Consider the following 9994-nt stretch of genomic DNA (forward strand, 5'->3'; position numbering starts at 1 on the left):
AACCCAAAAGGACCATGCTACAACCGGGTCAAGTACATACCAAATATAGTTATGGGCTTAGACACCTAATCCAACACTTACATGCTCTACTCTCAACCACACACACATACTCTATCTTTCGTCCCACATATATACTCTGTTCTCAACCACACATATATACTCAAAGCATACATACATACTTATTTACGTGGTTATAACATATAATCATAATCTATCCCCATCTAACTTCTTGTGGGTATTTAACATAATACCTTCTACATCTAATCATACCAATCACATTCTATCTACATTTAATATATCTTAGGTATTTAACACAAATACCACTAACATCTACTTATACACACATATAATCATCTATAAGGTTATAGTTCATATAACCACACTCTATCTTCATCTATTAATCTATATGTATTAAACATATTACCTTTAGCATCTAATCATGCATACTTAATAACATAAATACATATAAATATGCATATATAATCTAGTGAGAGAGATTTATAACTCACCTGGTTAGTTAGTGAACACTAACTACCCTTGGCTTCATTCTTTAGTTGATGCATCTTGATCATTCTTCTTTGCTCAAGGCCTATTCATACAACATATCAAGTTTCTTAAAACTTGTCTTAGCTTATTAAGAGCTTTTCTACTCTCTATGTCAAAATGATCACTTAATTGATCATAATTCTAACATCTCGTTTTCTACTTCTAAACCTATTCCATCCAATGAATTAAGCATCACATACTACCTAATTCATTACACTCTAAACTATTGCATCAATTCACCACTCTCATTAGTTAGGGTTTCAAACCCTAACTTCACATATATGGATTTCACCATGGAAATCACATACAAATCTCCTAAATACTCTCAATAACATACTAATTGAGTTATAATCCTAATAATTCAAACAATCTAACCAACATAGCAATCTCACCATTAAAGCTCAAAGTTTAATAAAATGGAGAAATATTTACCTTGATAGAGAGATGTTGATAATCCTTGTTAGGATCCATATCTAGCTTCTCTTGGCATCAAAATCGCCTTATCCAAGCTCCCAATCGATTCCCCCAAAGAAAATGATTCTAATAAGCTCTTAACAGGTTTAGATCTATTTCATGACTACGTAACCACGCCGTGGTGGCTATATGACAACAGATTCCTTAGCTTATTTCATTCCATCTTTGAGACATTTTCTTCCAGTCTTCAAACCTTCATATCTTCTTCGTCTTAAACCAGTTTTCTATGATCTTTTTATCCACGCGAAGGTGGGGATGAATTATACAAACTCCGTTAAGTCACTTCTTCCTAACTTAATATGAGTTTTAATTTATTAAGTCACAAACTTGAAAAAAAGCATAAAATTTCTCATTTTACCCTTTTGGTGTAAATTCACTATCTCTTGCATTTCTTCTCTTGAACTTACGTATCTTATCTCATCGAAGTGACTTATACTTATCTTGGCCACTTTCATGAAGTCACAACTCCATAAACTTATTATATTATTATTAATGACCAAATTGCTCTTTTGGTAAACATTTGCCTAAAAGTCAAATCTTTCTAAATTTTGGGTTCTTACAGCAAGGTGCTAGCTTGATTGAGATATTTGGTCGTTTTCAGTGGCATGACATCTACTCTATGTTTATCTATTATGTCTTTGTTTTTAAAACAAGAACGTAGCTTCCTTTGACGATGATTTTATGATACTATTTTTGATGAGTTTATGGATGAAACCCCTTTTTAGTATTTTCATACTCTGGGTTTTAAAAATTTATGGTGGGTTTTTGGGATGTTACAAGATAGTAGATGATGAACCCGAGATAGTCATCGTCTAATGAGGAAATATGATGGCCAATGAGTGTTAAGGTTACGAGATTAGAAAAGATAGGAAAAGGAATGAGAGATTTTAGAAAAAAAAAATTAATACCATGCTTAGGAATACTTTTACAGGAAAAAGTTATCATTCATATATATATATATATATATATATATATATATATATATATATATATATATATATATATATATATATATATATATATATATATATATATATATATAGTTACTATACCACAAACACACATAAATAGTTAAATACATATACACGCTAACAATAAGTCCTAACACTTGAGTTTAACAATGAGTCCTAACACTTAATTTTAAGATTGATATAATATAGGGAAAATAATACAAAAATCACTATGTTTACATCAAAATTCTAATTTGACACTGTGTTCTTTTATCTTAAATTTGACATTGTGTTTTCGAATTTCTTACAATTATGACCATTTGACCGGTCAACCCGGTTCTCTACTGACGTGACATGATCACATGCCAAATTGATTTTCTTCCATAAAAGACACTAAGTTTTCACAATTTTCAATTTTGACACTAAGTTTTAATTTGTTTTACAATTTTGACACTCTATTTTTTTTGTTTCAAATCGAACATCATTTTTTCCAATTTTGTTCAATGTTAACCATTTTCAATTTAAAACTGTATAAATATTTTTTATTACATTTCAAACCGTATAAATACATTTGTTTTTTTATTTAAAAACTACATTTTTGTATAAATACAAGGTTTTTTACATTCAGACAATAATGTTATATATAAATATGTATTAGTTATATAAAAATCGTATTCTTCTTATTTATTAGTTCTTCATTTTTAATAGAAATTTGTGCTTGAACTTATATATAAATTTAGGATGTTGCTAAAAAAATTCGTTAATGATAGGATATGTTTTCGTGGGTGTGTGGCCTTGTGGATGTATGTATAGTCTCATACATATATGTCACATCATTAGTAGTTAAAGATCCTCCAAATTTAACATATTGCATTAGTTTATGTCTCAGAATATCTAATCGGAACAATATAAGATAACGAGGTTTTTAAGCCGCGCGTTGCGGCGGGAGATTGAACAATAACCGTTTTTATATAATATGTTTTTTAAAGTTTAAGTTCACTTACTTGTAATGACTTACCCAAAATAGCAACATATTGATACATTTTTACTAATAATTTTATGGGTAAAAAAGAAGATACATTAGCGAAATTGGTAGTGGGGATCGATAAAAATATAATCATCACACATGGTAAAAGTTTAAAGATACAATGTTATAATAGAAAAAAATAAAAGTGAAATGTTAAAAGAAACTACACAAAAATACATTGCCTCAAATGAAGAAGTATTTTCAACCCTTTTGTGGGTAAAACAACATGAAGGGTAAAACTTTGCCTAAAGTTATAACCTCTGCACAAAAAAATTTAAGCAGTTAGCAATTTTAAGCTGTGTATGGGTAAAATAATAACCTTAAAACCACAACAATAGATGAAAAATATGTAAAATATTGTAAGAATTAGTAATATACTTTAGGTGATTTGTTTATTATTATTGTAACTATTTGCAAAGGGTCAAATTCACTAAAATATAACTTTTTAACAGTACATTATCTTTTCTTTGGGCAAAACAAACTTCAATACCCATAACATATTTTTGTTTGAACCAAGTTACTTATATATGGAATTTTCTAGAAAAAAATTAGTAAATTGGGGAAAACACAATACATTTTAAACAGAGTGCTCCTCGTTCCTCCTAGCCATTTCCTAAAGAAAGTATTAGAAGCAAGAGAATGAAAAACAAAAATTAGTTAATTTTACTTTGTCATTGTAAAATCGGTAATTGTCACTTTTAACTTTCAAGATCACAAATTCGGTCGAAATATTCAAAGGCACTTACACTTTGACTTCTTCTGTTTACATGCTTCACTGAACTTGCTTCTGAACAACAAATAGATAATCGTCACTTTTAACTTTCAAGAGGTTGCTCCATATCTTGTTGTACAGATAAGAGTTTATAAAAACATCTTAGACAATGGCATGATATCCTGAAAAGATAGTAATTAATCTACAAATAAGTTCAAAAAACACCTTACACAGAAACTTGCTTCCGTTGACTTGCGTATGCACACCAAATGTTCTACCCCTGATGATTTCTGTATTGAATCACCTACACCCGATGTTCTAGTTGTGCCACCATGACTTGGTAATCCTGAGAAATATAGTTATTTATTATTTACCAAATTCAGGCATACGGCCTTGACAATATATATATATATATATATATATATATATATATATATATATATATATATATATATATATATATATATATATAAAGCTATAACGTTTCTTGTTTTGTAATCCTCACATAAACATCATCTACAGTAACACTCAAGGCTAAAGCCAGATTACAATTAAAAACACAAACCATCATATACCCATCTAAGCCAAGTGTAATTGCTTCCCTTCATGTCTTTCATTTTAGTTAGACATCTCCAACTTGCAAAATCATAATATATTGGGTCAACATATAAGGAATCACATGTCTTAAACCCTAAATATATTAGAATAGAACCTACAACAACATAAATCATATCTTTGTTAAATTGTGAAACAAAGAAATAATCATCAAAATCAAAGAAAACAAAAACGACATAAAGATGGGTTTGTCTTTACCTTCATCAGGGTTTCAGCAGTATTCACCAATAGACCACCACCTAGTTTCACGCGTCTTTCAACAAAATTCAAGGTTAAATAGGCTTAATGTTCCAATTTCAAAAATAATGTTAAAGGGAGAAACAATATACCGTTGAGGCTGATCTCAACATACTACACCAACAATATTAACATCTTTCCTGAGATTCTTAACCTGCCAAAAATGTTGATGAAGTTTTTAGTAACAACAATGACCAAAAGATAACTTGTGTAAGATATTTGTAGAATGCTAAGTAGATTAAAATCCAAAAGTTATCATTGGATCTATAACTACTCAAAAGTTATCATTCAAAAGTGCATTAAAATCTGAAAATGCCAACAAAAATCAGTAATCAACTGAAAGTTAATCATCATATCTAAAATTTTAACCAACAATGCAACTCACCTTGGATAAAGACCCGAATCAAAAAGATAATTGATAAGAAATCTGATCCATATTAAGCCCCTCTACAAAAAAAGAAATCCATTTTGATGATACCTAAATTTCATAATTAAAACTATAAATATCAAAAAACAAACTAAATCATGTGTACTTGAAATCAATGAGATAGAACATGCAAAGTTAGAACCTGCACTGGTTTAGTCGGTGATAAGAAAATGAAGCTTGTTAGATATGTGTTCAAAGGGAATGCTTCTTTTAGACATCGAGATCTTGAAACCTTTATTGAAGGTTGTCACGATGTTTACCTGGTAAAAACGATAAACATAAGGTTCCATTAGCAACACAATATCACTAAGAAAAAAAATCAAAATAGACTAATATTTTTGCCAAACGTGAAAAAGATATGTATGTTTTTCTTACTTAGGGATGGAACCATGATTCCTGGATCTTCCATTTACCATTCAGTACTTCTGTGACATCCCATTTTCACGCCCAGAAAAGACCGATTTTGTTTATGCTTTATAAAAATCAGAGTACTTCTTTTAATAAAAATGTTGCGGAATTTGTTCCCAGAAAAACATGATAAATACGTTATCAAAGCATTTTCGAAGAAATGTATTTTTATTCATTTAAAACATTTGGGATGTCATCGTCAATACAGAAACATAAGCATAAACAGAACTTACATTCATTTACAGTAGTGATCTACATCTCTTTTAAATCTCTCAGTGCAAAGTAGCTTCGTATCGACACCTGTGATACAATAAGCTGGAGTGGGTCAGGTTGGGAAACCTGGTGAGTACATAGGGTTTTCAACCCACAATAATATAATTATTATATTTAAACATCAAACAATCAACCCGATTACCCATCCCCGTTATCTTCTTTAATATTCCTTAAAGAATTATCTTAAGGGTCATCTCCTATATCATATTTCCCTCTCATCTTTTTACCTCACATTTCCGTATATGCTCATGCCTAAGGCATGAATACGTAGTTACAACGTCGCCTGAACTCGTAATTCACAGTAAGGGTTAGAGTATCATCACATGAATATACAGTCACAACATCACCTGGACTCGTAATTCATCACCTACAGGTTATAAGTCTGCTGGTGTTTCCACGGGTTGTCTAGAATAGTCCGTGGTCGCCATCTATACTCTAGTAGATGACTACATCTCCAAATTGCCTGACAAGGTTATAATATCTTTCATCCTACATCATCGATTCATCATCACCTATCCATCACCTAAGTATCATCACCTTCCTATCATCACCTATCTCTCATTATTTTATTTCATCACACACCAACTATTTCATCTACCCATGTTTTATCCCAACATATTTGTAGATATAAAATAAATATATATTTAAATCATTTAAAACATGTATAAAATCATTCATCCATCATAGACAGCAAGTATTCAGATAATATGCACACATAGCACGTAATTTATATAAAATACTTCATATCTATGTGTAAGATGAAAGGGACCATGCACTCACTTGAGAAAGTGGTGACTCGTCACTCGGACAACACTTCGTTACTCTTAACACAATTTTCCTCGGACAAAACCTAGTATCATTACCACTAGAGTTTAGTATAATATTCACCGAGACTAATTAATAGTCTAGCTATTATTACTATTATATAAGCGTTAAACGATACTTATATAACCCATAATAATAGCCCAAGTACTTATTAGAAGGTCCTAATAACATTACTATATTAAAACATAAGCTATACTATAGATAGGTTAGGCGTAGCTCACTTACAACGGGTTTTATAGAAAACCGGACTTTGCTTGGAGCAGTGTTTCCGAACCGAAAGACCCTTTTTATCGGGACTCCGGGAGCCTCGGGGCTTCCTTCGGGTGCTAGGGGGTTTACCTAGGCTTTAGGGGGGTTAGGGAGGCTTAGAGAGAGGTTCTAGAGAGAGAAAGAGAAGTTGGAAGGTGTGAGAAATGAGGGTGCCCCGGCACCCTTTTTATAGGCTGGAAATCACCAAAACTCGTCGAGTTGACCTCCAACTCGTCGAGTTTCATGGCCAGGTGTCACCATCTGGTGGCTAGCCTTGGGGAGGAAGCAACGGCCAGGATTTCGCCACGTCACCCGATTTCGCACAACAACCTCCCGACTTAGAAAAATCATAACTCTCGCATACGAGCTCCGTTTTCGACGTTCTTTATATCCACACGTAGGTAAAAACAAGATCTACAACTTTCATTTTAACTCTGTCGGCTAATTCTCGACCGATCTTAAATTTAACAGTAGGAGGAGATTAGACTGTTAAACGACCGCGAAAAATTTGTAACTCCTTCATACGGACTCCGTTTTCGTCTGTCTTTTTATCGTTGAGTTCCTATTAATGAAATATTCAACTCTCATTTAGGTCACGTAGGCCAAAAACCGCTCGAACTAAAATTCGAGTTTCGGGCCGTGTACTGCTATGCCAAATCTTAGAAAATTCATAACTTCCTCATACGAGGTCAGATTGGGGCGTTCTTTTTTTTTTGTATGTTCTAGGTTTAATGTATACTACAACTCTTGTTTAGATTACTAAGGCTAAAAACTCCTCTATCGTAAATTCACTATTTACGTCTCCCGGTGCCGTGCCGGTTTTGCCGTAAAACTTCGATGGGCCATAACTTCTTCGTTATAACTCGGCTTTCGGCGTTCTTTATATGTACGGAACCCTTGTAACATATACTACCACTTGGTTAAGATTATTCCTTCTAAATAATCTTCCATTAAAAACTCATTTTTGACGCTCATTGTCTCTAAATTGGCTAGCCCGGATCTGTGAGCGTTACAACTTCCATTTGGGATGAGTTCAAAACCGCTAATATGGGTAGGTCATGTTGGATTTTTTTTCCTGATTATGTTAGCTGAAACAACCAAAATGAAGTGAAATTTGATTACCTCCACCCCGTAAAAATAAAACTCCATCTTCAAAGGGCACCACATATTCTTCTTCATCAAGAATTGCACGAGTACCCATGTTTAAACCATTCAATTACAACCATTGTTGTCTTTGCTTTAGCAAAAAATAAATAAATAAATAAATAAATAAAATTCAAGTATTTGACATGATATCCCCCAAACAATATCCACATCATAATCCTAATGAAAAATCAAAAGGAAATACGTAAAAAGTCAAGAATCATGTAAAATTGTAAATAAACAAATATTGTACCTCTTAAAGTCGTATGGTCCTTTTTTGGGTTCCTGGGAAGAACATCGATTAGGGTTATTTTATAGAGATTGTTTAAAGAGAGACATAAGAAATGACAATCTACGTTTCTGGATAGAGAGGGGGGAGAGATCGATGGAGGCGAAGGGAGAGATCGATGGAGGCGAATACCTCTGAAAATCGAGGGTTTTAAACAGAAGACATATTCGTCTAACAGGGGCAGCGGCTGTGATGGTGATGAACACAACATTGGGCGGCGATGAAGACTCATGGTTGCGCACGATGGTGAGAAACTGGCGTAATCTGCCTTGAGAGCTCGGGTTTTTAAGATAGGAATGGTGAGGTTTGAGAAAGAGTGAAAATTAAGCTACAATCTTTCGATGTACCTGTTATATTGTCTTGAGCACGCAAGAACATGTTTTAGCAGTGAGCACACTATAAGGCACTGTTTCATGGATTTGACTTAAGAATAGTGTATCAACATTTGATAAATGTTAATGTTTATAATTAATTCATATCATTAGGATCACACTAACGATAAGCATCAAACAAGAATAACAAATTTTTATCAATTATCGCTTATGATTTTTTTTTTGTAGATTTTACACATATTTTTATTTACAATTACAACTTTTGTTTGAAACATTGAAGAAGAGGTGAGAAATATGAACAAAATATCAAAATTTAATGAGAATACTAAAATAGATGTAATAATTGTGACATTTATCCTTCATAAATATTTTTTTAATGTAAAAACACATTGTATTTATAAAAAATGTGGTTTTTTAATGAAAGAAATATGTTTATACGATTTAAAATGTAATAAACAAATATTTATGCAGTTTCAAATGAAAAATGGTCAATATCGAACAAAATTGAAAAAAATGATGTTCGATTTGGAACAAAAAAAATAGAGTGTCAAAATTGAAAAAAAAATTAAACTTAGTTCAAAATTGAAAAAAGTAAAAAAATAGTGTCTTTTGTGGAAAAAAATTCCAGTTTTGACATGTCAGCATGTCACGTCATCAAAATTGACACATCATCATACCACGTCAACAAACAATCGAGTTGACCGGTAAAGAGATCGGAATTTTAACAAATTGGAAAACACAATGTCAAATTTAAGACAAAAAAACGCATTGTCAATTAAGATTTTGGTGTAAACTTAATGACTTTTGTGTTATTTTCCTTATAATATATATGAAGAAACTATTGATGCATTTCTTTTTTGAAAAAAAAAAAAATACAAACATGTCTACTTTCATCAACTAATTTTCAAAAAATAATACAAAATTAGTAAAATAACCAAAATAATCATCAATTTTTCCTATGATACCTACGAAAGTGCAGCATCTCCAAAATGATAATATCATATGAGAAATGATGATGTGGCAATACAAACGATGTAGTTTTGAAAGAAAAAAATCTAAAAAAAAATCTTAAATACCATCTACGAAAATACAATAATAATAATAATAATAATAATAATAATAATAAAGTTTTTTTGTTCTAGAACTTTTCAAGCTTTCCTTTACTATATAAATGACCTTTTGAAGATTTCTAACACAAAAAACTTTAAAAAAAACTGGATTTTTTTGGATATTTGCAAATAAAACCTATAATTTTTCCGATGTCATTTGTGTTTAGAATTCTTTTTTCTTTCAAAAGCACGTTATCTTGTTTGCCAAGTTATAATTTCTCAAATGACATCATTATTTCGCAAATGGCTTGTCATTTCGAAATTCATGACTATTTTGAACTAATGTTTAATTATTATTTTAAAATCAATAATAAAATTAGATAAATTTATATTTTTTTATGTTGTTTTTCTAGATATAAATAACGTTAGAGGTCTGAG

This window comes from Lactuca virosa, chromosome 3 (assembly GCF_052849685.1).
Source record: "Lactuca virosa cultivar CGN04683 chromosome 3, Lactuca_virosa_CGN04683_v6, whole genome shotgun sequence".
In the NCBI taxonomy this organism is placed as follows: Eukaryota; Viridiplantae; Streptophyta; class Magnoliopsida; order Asterales; family Asteraceae; genus Lactuca; species Lactuca virosa.